Source organism: Nothobranchius furzeri, chromosome 16 (assembly GCF_043380555.1).
Source record: "Nothobranchius furzeri strain GRZ-AD chromosome 16, NfurGRZ-RIMD1, whole genome shotgun sequence".
In the NCBI taxonomy this organism is placed as follows: domain Eukaryota; kingdom Metazoa; phylum Chordata; class Actinopteri; order Cyprinodontiformes; family Nothobranchiidae; genus Nothobranchius; species Nothobranchius furzeri.
Genome location: NC_091756.1, coordinates 49223430 through 49237472, shown reverse-complemented (window position 1 = coordinate 49237472; position 14043 = coordinate 49223430). Strand labels below are relative to the sequence as shown.

General features: G+C 41.7%; 1 protein-coding gene across 4 annotated transcripts in view; it reads left to right on the top strand.

Moving 5' to 3' along the window:
• Positions 1 to 14043, top strand: part of ormdl3 (ORMDL sphingolipid biosynthesis regulator 3) — a 74701-nt gene that overhangs the window by 24802 nt on the left and 35856 nt on the right. The window contains exons 3-4 of one of the 4 annotated variants that reach the window (XR_011516919.1): positions 12582 to 12646; positions 12789 to 12899. The exons of 2 other annotated variants lie outside the window; for them this stretch is intronic. The gene's annotated coding sequence lies outside the window, so the exon portion shown is untranslated. Of the gene's footprint in view, positions 1 to 3588; positions 3713 to 12581; positions 12647 to 12788; positions 12900 to 14043 lie in introns of those variants that run through there. One more of the 4 variants, XR_011516921.1, reaches the window with a different exon arrangement.

Below are 14043 nucleotides of genomic sequence, written 5' to 3'. Positions count from 1 at the left end.
TCTTGAAATGTCCTCTTCTTGCTGTGGATCGAACAGCAGTCAGATAAGCAGACAGCTGCATAGATTAAAGGAGTGATAGCAGACTAAGTCTCCTGTGAAGGACTCTATTGCAGACTGGAGTAGTAGCCAGGGCAAGGTGACCCAGGCTGTGTATCTGACCTGTGAGTCTTAAAACCAGGCCATTACGTGACGTTACATAGCGCTCTGGTTCACTCGGTAGGATGTCAGAACTTTCCCACAAGTTGGACTGTCTTGATCAGATTTTCGTGGACAAATGAGCGTGCTGCCTGTTAAAGGTTGGTTTATGCTTGACGCGTCCGCGAGGTCCGCACGGCTCCGCGCGGAAAAGTTGCGTCATTTTGCGTCATTTTAACAACCACGCCCCTCCACCGCGTCTCCGCACGGCCCAAGATTTCCGCAACGCGCACCTCGGAAAATTTCTAACCACGCGGACGGTCGGACGCGGAAAAACATGGCGGACCGGCACGGCAGAGGTTCGTAAATACAGACATTTGTATGATTCAGCTCTCAGAGATCACCGTGATCAACATGTTGTTAATAATTCTTGGAGAGAAATAGCTCGCACTGTCGGAAAAGACGAGAACGCTGTTAAAAATTCTGAAATACCATGTTGTAAACAGTGATTTCTACTTCTACTATGGTGTAGTGTTGGATGCATGCTGTAGAGCTCCATGCTGCCCCGTTCAGTTTGGGAGAATATTGGCTCACCGCAGAAACGAGCCGCACAAACCATAAACGCTGCGAGTTGTGAAGCGCGTTCCAGCCGCGAGCCGCATCACCGCGTGGAAAGTGAATGCGTCAAGCATAAACCAAGCTTAAGTGTGTCATGTAGCCAATCAGAAAGTGAGGTGACGCAAGCGTGCAGTAAGTCCCTGCTTCGGCATGTTTGTCTGGTATGATTAATTTTGCTACATTTCCTGGCTGGGGAATGTTCGTGAGTGAAATGTATTTGTGTGTAGTTGTTTTTCAAGTTAAAGTACACCACACACTGTAGGTCCAAAGCTGGTACATGCATGATATTTTTCTCCCCATGTGTGTGTGGTCTTCCATGCTTTGAAAATTGTCCCACTGAATAAAAGTCCTGTGTGAACCCAGCTTCAGGCATTGAGCAACAAAAAAGGTTTTACTTCTTATCAAAAGTTCAGAGTTTCAGAACATTTGAGGGCTGTCTTCAAAGGTTAAGGCACTCATGGGAAACATCACCTCCTTTAGAAGGTTCAGGCTGTAACAAGCAGCATCTAGGGCTAACAAAGTGTGCTGAGTTGGAGCAGATGCAACGTTGATTAAACACGGCTTTGGGAGCCAGATTAATCTCAAAAGACACTTAAGAGTTTTTAAATGTTCCTAAATAAAACCAGAACTCTGCGCCCTTCACCGCTGTCTCAGTTCATCATCATTTGGGTTAGGTATCTTCTCAGTGGCACTTTGACACATTGCTAATTAAAGGGCATGTAATCAAAACATCGTAACACTCGGGCCAGAACAAAATTAACAACTTTATTTCATCCATTAATTCTCTTTCATGTAATAAAGTACTTTGCCTTCAATGGAACCCATAGTCTACAAAAGGCTGTGTTTAATATTAATCTCTTTCCAATTAATTTGAATCTGTTTTGTTATGCAGTTTTGCATGATTAGGTTCTGAGATTAACTGCTGTTACATTTATTCAGTTAAAAAAATATTACCTGTCAAAGTGATTGAATGAGTTGATCTTATCAGCAACCTTTTGAATATTGTGGGAAGATATCATCAGTGGACTGATGGAGTGGTTTTTCTCTGACTACCTTCTCAGTGAACGTAGTGGAATATTGCCTGGACTATTAAATCCAATAAATTTTAACTCCTGTCTAGATACATGTAATCTGTAATCATGGGCTTACCTATTGGCGATGGAGCTTAAATCCACAAGGACGCTTTAAATCTTTAAGTTGGAGCCCATCCATAACTACAGCCTTGTTTCATGTGGATGTGGATGACGACAGGATGGAGGGATAGATCTATATGTGTGATGCTGTTTTAAGCAGAGTGTGGGCTTGGTGTATGTATGGAAGACACTTCTGGTTATTAGCCATGGCCCGACTGAGAGACGAGGATTGGAGGACATCCAATTAGCTGAAATCAAGATGATGAGCAGCCCGTCCATCTGCAGACATTCATCATGCAAACTGGGCTGTGGTTCTGCAGCCTGCATCCTCAGTCCCATTAGGAAATCCTCCATCAGTTATATTTCTTACATCCTGGATGGAAAGATCAATGAAACGAGGTGGACTTGTTGCCAGTAGTGTGTCCGATAAAGGACATCTCAACATTAGTGGGGAGGGATTTTCCTGAGGGTTGAGCGCACAGCTGATGAGTCACTTCCTACAAGTTATTTATTGATCGGCTGTAGGCGATTATCTCTGTGCAAGTTGGGTGTACCATCACAACGTCCTCTTGGCCTTTTGCTGCAGAAACGATGAACTTTTGAGTCTTTCAGAAGATTCTGTTATCATTGTCTGACCTCCCGGTCGACTACCTCACAGGTTTTATTGCTTTGTCTGTTGGGCAAATACACGTCAGTAGTTCCGTTCTAAATTGGTTTTGTGTTTGCTTGAGATAACATTTTCCTCTGGCCGACGTGGATAGTGAATTCATTTCAGTTCCGAGCACACGCTTTTTTCTCTTTTTCAGAGGAACATATCTATGTTTGTGTATGTGCATACAAAAGAAAACACATTGAAATTCCGCATGAACAGCCACTCAGAGCACAATTACCACAGTCTGCTCAGTTCCACTCTGAGCCATTTGCACATTTCCTCTGAGATAAGTCTTTTATTTAAAAAAAGCAAACATGCTGAGATTAAAAAGCTGCTAACCAACACCAGAGGAAAAGGATGTGCATTCTGTGGTTTATTTTAATTCCAACAATAATATTTATCGTTGCTCTTCTGTCATTGCGAGATGTTTCTGAATATCATTAAGCCAGTACCTCACTGGGCTGTGAGTGTTCATGATTCCAAACAGTCTTGAATTTTGTTCTCAAAGGTTTCTTTGCATTCCTACGTGATCTCCCTTTATGTTTGTGTGTTCAAAACATCTGCAGAACAAATAATCTCTCTAAGTAGTCACAAAGGCAGAAAAACATGAGACAGCGTTGGGAGGGGTTAATAACCAAATATAAAAAGGAGTGACAAAACTGCAGCAACACATGCGTTACTTTTTTGTACTAACATCAAACACGGCATGAAACTCAGATATGCAGTATATATGCAATGTTTAAATAGATAGTTTTACTTAACAGTTCTGTATGATTTCAAATGAGTTTACCAGTTTTAACTCGTCAAAAGCTACAGCTGGAGGTGCTGGGTTAAATGTTGCTCAGAAGTTGATGTTGTCGTCAAAAAACCTAGCAGGACTTAAAACTCAGAAAAATATATTACTTGATGATGATGATGATGATGACGATGATAACTGTGACAATGATGGTGGTGATGACAATGATATATCAATCATAATGATGACAATAATGATGATGGTGATGATATTGCATCATCCTAACAGAATGAAAGTCAGTTCCACTCCTTCAGGAGGAAGAAGAACCACTGATGGAGGACCAAGAGAGATGAATGAGTGATGGGAGTTTCTGGTCTTCGACTTGAACCAAGCAGGGAGGTTTCCCTTTGCAGGTAGAGAAGACAATGATTGGCAGGAAAGAATTGGACAGGTGAGTGACTAAAAAACATAAAGGGAGCAGAGATGGAGGTATATGTGGAGAGAAGTTAGCAATACTCTGTGAGGAGAAGTAAAGATGGGTGAGCTAAAGTTGTGCAAACAGATAGAAAATTAAACATTTATCTTTTCATATTTTACTCTTTTGCCTCACAAGTGGTTGTACACGGCAGGATTTTTCTCTCAGTTCTCATTGTGGCATGATGTGGATGCAGGAACAGAGCTGGCAGCATGTGGATGTGAGATAGAGCCGTAACACTGCTCAACCTTAGACAGATCCAGGAGAGAAATAGTCTCAGGCACACAAGCCCAAATGAAGGCTGAGTCAAAGAAATGCATAATGTGTTGATGTGATCTAACTAATTATCTAAAAATGAATAATATACATGTTTTTCATGCTTTATAATGACATGCAAAAGATTTTGGCTACTGCAGCATCTTAGTGGGGGCTGGCAGGCAGAAATGAGAGGGAACATGAGCTGAGGAGAAGTGGTCTGCTTTAGATTACCAGCAGATACACATTTAACACTACAGACAATGTTTTTGTGTCTGATTTGAACCTGTTTAGGAAATTATGTTGGCACACAACTGCAGGTAAATGCACGGTGGTGCGAAGAGAGGAGAAAGCAACATAGTATCTGTTGATAAGAGGACATAGTAGATTGTAGGAGCTGCATGACTTAATTTTTTTTAAAGTCGACTGTCAAGTTATGAAAATCGAGTCGACTTTGACTAGTTGTTGATGACGTCATACACCTGAAGCGGCGGCGGCGGGGGGGGGGGGGGGTGTGTGTGTGGGGGTGTGTGTGTGTGTGTCGGTTGCATCTACCGACAGCAAAAACAGCGGGGTGCGCGCCGGCCGCACCGGTGAGGTGCATCACCGAAGGACAAGGTGATGCGCCCTGCTCCACAGTAGCGAAACGCATCAGGCGCAAATAAAAGACAGAAAACATAAAAGGAAATGAGCCGACATGAACGATCGTGTGTTAAATTAGTTTTTGAGGTGGTGACCCCTAATTTGATAATGTTGCTGTGGCCGTGCTCAGGATGCAGAGGTCTGGAGCGCGTCAACAATCAGAGCTTTGCATGCGCAAGCTGGTTAAGATTACGATGGGGGTGAGGGGGAGGTTAAATTGCAAGAGGGTAAAGGTCACAATTTGGTTAAATGTCCGTTTTACGGCGGGTGTCAGTACCGACGCTCTGGCACAGCGCGTTGCCTCCCGACGCGCAGGAGCTTGTCACCTGCTGACAGCAGGCTGCTGTCTTTGAGGACTGCATCTTGCCGGTCTTTATCACGTGACAGCGACTAGTCGATGACAGACATAAAAAGTCACTACAGAGCAGTGAAGTTGACTAGTCGACTAGTTCATACAACCCCTAGTAGATTGAGATTTTTTATATCATAAAAAAGTCTTGAAGCAAGCAGGCACCAACCAAATCCAGTTACATTGATTTAAATTTTGATTCCAGCCAGAAATTTAAATTAATTAGAAGAAAAAAAATCTGTGATCCAAAGAGTAATCTGAAATAGGCAATGATTGAGGAAACATGCTGGTGAAAAAATCCCAATCTCGGACGGGCGAGAGGCCAAAATGTAAAGATCAGGTTGGAAACTTGGCAAGGAGTGCAACATTGGGCCCTGTCTGCAGCTGGTCAGCGGAAACGGTTTTGTTGACGTTTGCTTTTCTGCTTTATTTTGTGAACCAAATTTCTATCACTTTGTTTTTAAAAATAAAACATGCTTCCTAAATAAAACTGAAGACCTGGAGTCTGAATGTGTGATGTTGCTCAAATATTCTATTCAACCTGTAGAATGACAAACCAGTTAAAACAACATAAAACTTGCAGGTTTAAGGTGAAATATTATTTCTTTCATTTTAGGAATGAAAAGAAAAAATACTGATGTTGACATTTTTTCCTTTTAAAAATCTAAACTTTTTAGCTGTTTTTGTGATTTTGGTGATTTTACTAGTTCATAAAAAGTTCATCCTGTCACTTTTACCTTGAAAGTTTGAAACTCTTGCCAGTGACAAACTCTAAAAGACATAAACATCTTTATTGTCCAGTAGTGTCAGGAAATCTGAGCTTAACCGCGTATCCTTTGTTGGCATAAATGAAAAGACATTTCTGAAAAGTGGACGTTAGAAATGCTCCCAGCCCAGCTGATAAATCAGCAGCACTTTTTCAGCCATTGTTCTCATAGTTTCCTGCTCTCTTCTACAAAATCCGCTCTGTCATCCAGTCATCTGGCACCTTAGCTATTATTCTTTTTTTAATGTGTCACTGTGGCCGCCATCTCTCTTACTAAATGCTTTTAACCCTGAGTGCTGACACTAACAGAGATGGAGCCTGACAGCTCAGCGGAGCTTCCAGCTCTGAATGGCTGACTTTGTGTGAACAAAAGCACGATTTTGTGTGAAAGTTTGTGCCTGCACATGCGGGTTTTATGTTTCAGGTTGTGTGGTTAAAGGAAACAAGAGGGCAGCTGCAGGGTGCAGCTGCAAATCATGTGCATCTGGTTGAGCTGCCAGTGAATGTCTGAGTGTGAGACATTAAGGATCAGACAGTATGATCCAGAGTATCTACATGCTGCGAGCAAACTAGCTAAATAAATCATGTTTGTATGCTGTGCAGCATTAAAAAAGGATGCAGAGGCTGTTAATAAAATATCAATGATTGTGACCTTGAGTGTGTCCATGCCCAGAGCAAACGAATTCACAGCTCCTGATGGGGGCAAAGAAAACAGCTAAAGCAGGATGTGTTGTAGTGATGTCAAACTTCATGGAAAATCCTGGAAATACATAAATAAATCAAGAAATATTGAAATTTTAGTAATGTTTAACACCACTGACAGCATTTATCATTAGAAAACTGAAACATTTAAATGAACATTATTCACACTTGTAAAATGTCCCACTCAGGCCGTTGAATCAATAATCCTCCTTCAGTTACGCGCTATGAAGCCATTGTGTGAACTGTAAAATATCAGAGTGTTTGCATGCATGCTTTGTTCTGCACGCTGCAGGATGTTCAATATTTGGCACGTGCTGCTTCAGCGCCACCGAGAGAGGCTGATCCTGTGCCAAGGAGGACAACCGTAAACAATCAGGACTTCTGCTTCAGAACAAATTAAAGCTGGTCTAAATCCAGACAGATGACCAGTAGCAGTACATTTACAAACAAGGAGAAAGTTTGAAATTAATTTAGAAAAGCACAGATAAAATTTTATGTAAGACCCTGGGCCTTTTTGTGAGAAATCTGCTTAAAAATGACAGGTCCACACTTAAATATATTTCTTTAACCACAAGGTATCTTTGACTGATTTTGGTCTCATTTTAAAGGGAACTCTGGTGGGATTTGTTAAAATTTGTAAATGTTAGTGTATGTGTTACTGATAAAGTGTACATGAACATAGAACATTGTAGAAAAGTAGATTTTTTTTCCTTTTACGCCTGAAAAAAACAAAAACGTGATTTCAGGACAAATAGCTCTTTGGAAAAACGCAGTAGTAGCGTCAAACCTCCAAAAATGACAATAATCCTACATTTTGACAGTAGCTTTACAAAGTTTGAGTTTGATAAAGATGTGAAGAACAATTTCACAGATGCTTATGTAGCCTCCAGAAATGGTCAGTTTTTCATCTACAGTGTGATCTCTTCAGTATCTGGTCATATGGAGACATAAGTCTCAACTGGTGCCTTTAATCTGCAAGAAAGATACTGTTGCTTGACCAAGGTCTTTCTCCTCTTATCTAAGACTGCTTTGCTTCACAGAACAAGAAGGATGAACTTTCATAATTAGATCATATAATGAAATGAACTTTCATAAGACTGAACCATTATAAATAATGAAGTGTTAAAATAATGATGAAATGGAATGAACAATACGGTTAAATGGAATGTTTTGATTAATCTGTGCTTAGATTAATAAGGATGAAATGAAACATATGACCCATATATTTAGTCAGCGTACGTGACTGGACAAGACACACTCACCATATCTCCATGACGCAAGTTAAAGTTAACATCACTGCACGTAGATAGTTTCTTATCCACAAAATCTGAGGGAGGTGTGTATCTGGGGTTTGTTGGCAAAACCCCTGCACATGGCTATTACGTCCCTCAGCTCGCTAGGAGAGATGTGTAATAGGGAGTAAAAGATGTTGTGTGTAGGTTTAATAACAGAGTAAATGTGTCTCCAACAAAGGATTTTATTACAGTTTTTCTCTAGTGTTTACACACATTTCCTGAAAGCATGCCTCATATTCTCAGAACTCTACACACAAATTCAAAAAAACACACACAATGGGCAAAACCCCTCACTTAACCTGCAAAATTAAACTTCACAATCAAAACAATGTTATTGCTCCTCAAAATGTGATTTTGTTGTCAAATGACACACATAAACGATCATATGAATAGACATTTATAAGAACCAGCAGAAAATGTATGTGCTCAGTGTTAAACACTATGATGAATGGAAAACACGTCTTCTCCATTCATCATAATGACTAAAGCCTTTTTGGTTCAGTGTTACACCTCCTACAGACAGTATATACATGCATGTGTTGTTATTTCAGAATATTGTTTTTACACTCTGAACACACAAATACATGGTAGAAATTTTTATTTTCCCCACAAAACATTGTACACAATGTTTATCCCATTCCCAACCAACACAAAGTTGCACACAAACTACATACAACAGAAGAATTTACTGTATACACTTACAGTAAAAAGAAAACTATGCTGCGTCCTCTCTTCTGTTGCGGTCTGGCCATAACGCCTCATCCACATCACAAGCAATGTCCCTGGCCAAGCAGCGGGGGAAATATCTCCCAGCATGGCGATTCCAGCCATGAAAAGAATCAGCTGCTATATCTCCACATGCGTCCTCCATAGCTTGGAGAAGAGGTATACAGGTTTGTGGCTGTCGTCATACACCTTCCATCTCCGGGCAGAAAAAAAATCCTCAATGGGATTGAGGAATGGAGAATATGGAGGGAGATAAACAACTAAAAAGCGTGGGTGGCCAGTGAACCAGTTATGAACCACAGCAGCCCCGTGGAAACTTACGTTGTCCCAAATGACAACGTACCTGGGCTGTTCTGGACCATCTACCTGATCTGGTGGAATGAGTGTGTTGTGTAGGGTGTCCAGGAATGTGATCAGATGGGCGGAGTTGTAGGGGCCAAGAGTAGCATGGTGATGGATGATGCCATGGTAGCCAAGTGCTGCACACATTGTGATGTTCCCTCCACGCTGGCCAGGGACTTCAACAATGGCACGCTGGCCAATGATATTCCTTCCCCTCTTTCGTCTTTTTGTGAGGTTGAATCCAACCTCATCAATGAAGATGAACTGGTGCTCCGCTGCAGCTGCCTCTAGCTCAAGGACTCTCTGAAACACACATGACAATATCAGAAATAAACATGGAGTGGTCACTATTGTGAAGCACAATCATTATGATTACAATATTGAAATATGTATAATTTCCTGTACACAGTGTTGAGTGTATGCATCAATTGTGGCACTCACTTGCACATAGTTATATCGCAATTCTTTGACTCTTTCTGAGTTTCGTTCAAATGGCACCTGTAGACCTGCTTCATCCTGAGATGATATCTGCACAAGACACGGTCCAGTGTTGATAGGCTGACGCTATCAATATTTTGAAACATGTCGTTTTCTATAATTTATCTTTGTATTTGCCGTAATGTTATGGCATTGTTTTCTAGGACCATGTTGAGGATTTCAGTTTCCTGTTCAGGAGACTGAAGACGTTCCCGACCTGCTCGTGTTGGTAATCTTTCAGTTCTGACAAACAAATAGTAAAATACTGTGAATACAAAGTAGGTATACATTTCCTTAATACTGGAAACATACTTTACAGTATTTTTACTGTCCAACAAAACCATCCACAGGCAATACTACTAGTATACTCACTGAATACTGATTGTATTGATATGCAGTACTGCCATTTTCTATTGAGAGAAGATTTCTTACCTATTCTCATTTTGGAAGGTCCAGATGATGGATGCTACAGTGTACCTGCTTAAATTTGGCTGTACTCTTTGCCCAGCCTCCCTCATTGTAAGACCATGGTTGACCACATGATCAACCAAAGTGGCTCGGATCTCATCAGAGATTACGGTCCTTGGTCTTCCTTGTCCTCGTCCTCCCCATCCTCCTCCTCTTACTCTCACTCCTCTGGCTCTGCCTCGGTTTCCAATGTTGGCATCCATTGCTCCAACACAGAAGAGCTCGCCTGTTGCCCTTTTATGCTAAAGCTCTGATTGCTGATTGTAAAACTGTGATGGGTGTTTGTCCTTGTGATGAGTCAGTGTGCATATTTGAATAGCAGTGTGTTCCTTGTGAAAACAAGATATTTTCTGCATGAAAATTGTGCCAACAGCAGAGAATTGTGTGTAGTGTTTTGAGAAAAGCGTGTTTTAGATTTGCAATTTGAGTGCAAAGCAGGAATTGTGCTGGTAGTTTAGCAGAATTGGTGAAGGGGGTTGGTGACTTGGTTACATGTTGTGGTACTTGTGTCTCAAGTACCAGAAAATGTGTGTACACAATTGAGAAAAACTGTAAACAAACACAAAGAACCGCTATATACAAAAGTTAAAAGGCTAACAAAAAGCGCCAAGCCAAAAAGGCTGGGAGGAGGGGAACTTACTAACTAACTAACTAACTGAAATATTCACTATTCACAATGCACTAAACTAACGAGAGCCGTCCTGTTAAGCAGAGACGCTCGGGGGAAATCCAAAAGCGGAGTCGAAGGCCAGTCCAAAGTCGAAGTTTACCAGAAATCCTAACGAACGAGAGTCAAAATCACCAAAGTACCACTAAACAAATCACACGCGCACAGAGAAGAAAGAAGCCTGAACACCTTCGTGCCCACACTTCCCTGTACCTTCTCCCAGACTTTAGGGCAGGAGAGCAGCTTTTAACAGCTGTTCAGGGATTACCGGTGATTGTAAACAGCTGGGCACCGGGAGACGGGCAAGGCTGAAGCCACTGAGGCCATCTTGTGGCCAAAAAGGGGTAAGGCACGTAACAATGGCAAATTCTGATTTGTCAGTAAACCTAAATATGGCAATTATTAAAACAGAATCACTTCCTGAGTGATTCAGTTGGGCATAACTCTGACTGGCCATCGAAGGAAACCTCTTCTCCCATCGCATCTTTTGACAAGCTTTCAAAACCTATTGCACGCTATAACTGGCCGCAGATGGTTCCTTCAGAATAAAGCTGAACCAGCTCCGACTCCTTAAGAGTCTTCCATAGACGCAAATAACTACCTGTCGTGACCTGGAGACATCTTGAGACCGGTCTAGTGGTGCTGCGGCTTCTCCTACGGACTTCGGTACCTCTGCGGTCCACAGACTTCCTGACATTCCGGATCTACAGCGGGGGTCTCCGAAAGGGTACGTAGACTTGACAGATTGCGTCTGATGTGGTTTTATAAATCATCACTTATAGTTTATAGCAGACCAAATTCACTCCCACTCAGAACTCAGTTTCTCAAGATACGAAGGTTCTGATAAAATCTCATTCACACATCATCACCCCTCACATTCCATCCACTTAGATTCATTCATCACATAAAGTATTTCCTAGTTGCCATGTTTTTAATTGTTTAGAAAATAAAATTCTTACTTTTTATAAACTCGACTGTCTGAATTGATACGAAGTGTCTTGCGATCCCTGAATAAACAAAGAATTCTAGTTCTTCAAATTAAACATTCAAAGACCAATCGGATTGGATTTCCATATTTAAATAGAAATTCACATCTTATTGGTCAAATGTAGTGTAGTATATTGAGCTTAAAAAGCACCCAAAATAAATACGTGTGCTAACCCTACACTTATATACAGACACTTCAGGCGAGGTCTCAAATGGCACATTTTGGCACAGTGCCATTTGCTTTTTGCCTTGTATAATAATATTTTTTAAAATTTTATGTGACTACATAGATTCTGACCAATTTAACTGCTTTTTAAAAATCATTTTTTGTACGCTGGCCTGAATCAGGGTGCGGTTGCTCGACCGCAGATGGTACAGAACTCAGCAGCCAGGTTCTTGACAGGCACTAGACGCAGGGAGCACATTACCCTTTCTGGCATTTCAGGGCAAAGTTCTATTCAAGTTCAATTCAAGTTTATTTATATAGCGCCAAATCATGACAAGATTCGTCTCAAGGCACTTCACACAGTAAACATTCCAATACAGGTCAGTTCATTATGCTAATCAGTAAAAATGTTTCCTATAAGGAACGCAGCGAATTGCATCAAGTCACTGACTAGTGTCAGTGACTTTACAGCAATCCTCATACTAAGCAAGCATTTAGCGACAGTGGAGAGGAAAACTCCCTTTTAACAGGAAGAAACCTCCAGAGGATCCTGGCTCAGTATAAGCAGCCATCCACCATCACTCACAGGGGATCGAGAAGACAGAACACACACACACACACACACACACACACACACACACACACACACACACACACACACACACACACACACACACACACACACACACACACACACACACACACACACACACACACACACACACACACACACACACACACACACACACACACACACACACACACACTCACTCACTCACTCACTCACTCACTCACTCACTCACTCACTCACTCACTCACTCTCTCTTTATGATTACTTCACTTTTCATTCTGCTGATGTCCTCATGTCTCTGCCCATTTGATGCTTTGATATTAGCTTCATAAAATCTGTTGCAACCAATCTGTCTTTCTGAATCTGATTCCTCTCATCATTTCTGCTCTTTAATCCTCCCACCATCAACACAACACAAGAACTGTGGCTTTCTTCTCTCGTCTTGTCTTTTCGTTTCCCCTCAAATCAACAGAGAGCACGTTAGGTAAGCTGAAGTGAGGTTTCTCATCTTTTTCTGTGGATGTCTGGCTGTGTGGCTTTGATGAGGTTTCCTCTAGGTGTCCTGAGATTCAGACTTTTGTCTTCTGTTTGCACAAAAGACACAAAACCTCATTATAATTCAACAGGATAGAGAGTGAATCCCAAACTGACCCTGAGCACATTGGAGTAAACATGTTGGAGGAAATCGATGTGCATCAGCTTCAGGACAACTGCTTCACCACGCAGATTCAGTTAAGGTTACCTTCTTGTTTTCTCTCTTTCTCCAGACTTTATTTTCCATTTAAATACATTTATGACTGAGATTCATTTATAAAGTTCTCTAAAACTGAACTACTTGTCATCCCAGCAAAACCATCCATACAGCACAATATCTCAATCCAAAATGACTTCCAATCTCTGGTTCCTTCAAAGGCAGTTCGAAATCTGGGTGTTGTGATTGATGAACACCTCGTTCATGCCACTTTGCGCTTATAACATACGAAAGAGACCATACCTAACACAACATGCCACCCAGCTCCTGGTGCAATCTACTGTCATCTCCCGCCTCGATTACTGCAATGCCCTTCTAACTGGTCTTCCAGCCTGTACTGTGAGACCTCTTCAAATGGTCCAGAACGCAGAGGCGCATCTAGTCTTCAATCAGCCAAAAAGAGCACACGTCACCCCTCTGTTCATTGAGCTCCATTGGCTACCGCTAGCAGCACACATCAAATTCAAATTGCTAACACTAGCATACAAAGTCCGAGATGGTACATCTACCTGAATCCTCTTGCAAAGGCTTACGTCTCGGCCCGGCCGCTCCGGTCATCACAGGATCGTCGGCTAGTAGTGCCTACACCACGCTCTGGACAATCCAGACTCTTCTCATGCATCATTCCACAAATGTGGAATGACCTTCCAAGCACTACCAGAACAGCGGCTTCCTTTTCAATTTTCAAGAAAGACCCTCCTGAAGACCCTGCTCTTCAGAGAGCATCTTCTTAACTAGCACCTTGTCTGCACCCGTCCCCCCTCTCTACTGTCCACTCCTTGTTCCGTCCTCTCCATGACTGATGTCAAGTTGTTGTTGTTATTGTTGTTGTTAGCTTCAAGGGCAACATGCCGATTATCACTTGTAAGTTGCTTTGGACAAAAGTGTCTGCTAAATACATAAACATAAACATAAAGTAAAGAAAATGTGACAGTAATTAAGATCTGTGCCTCTTAAATATTTTATAATACAGCTTTTGTTTCAGCAGCATTTTTTCATGCTTCCATGCTGTCGTTATTTTTAAAACACAGAAACAGTTTCGTTACTTGTTTTGTCGCTACGTTTCGTCTGCAGCTGCAGACTTCCTCAGGCTGACGCTGATGGTGGCGTCACTTCCTTCTCCGTTTATC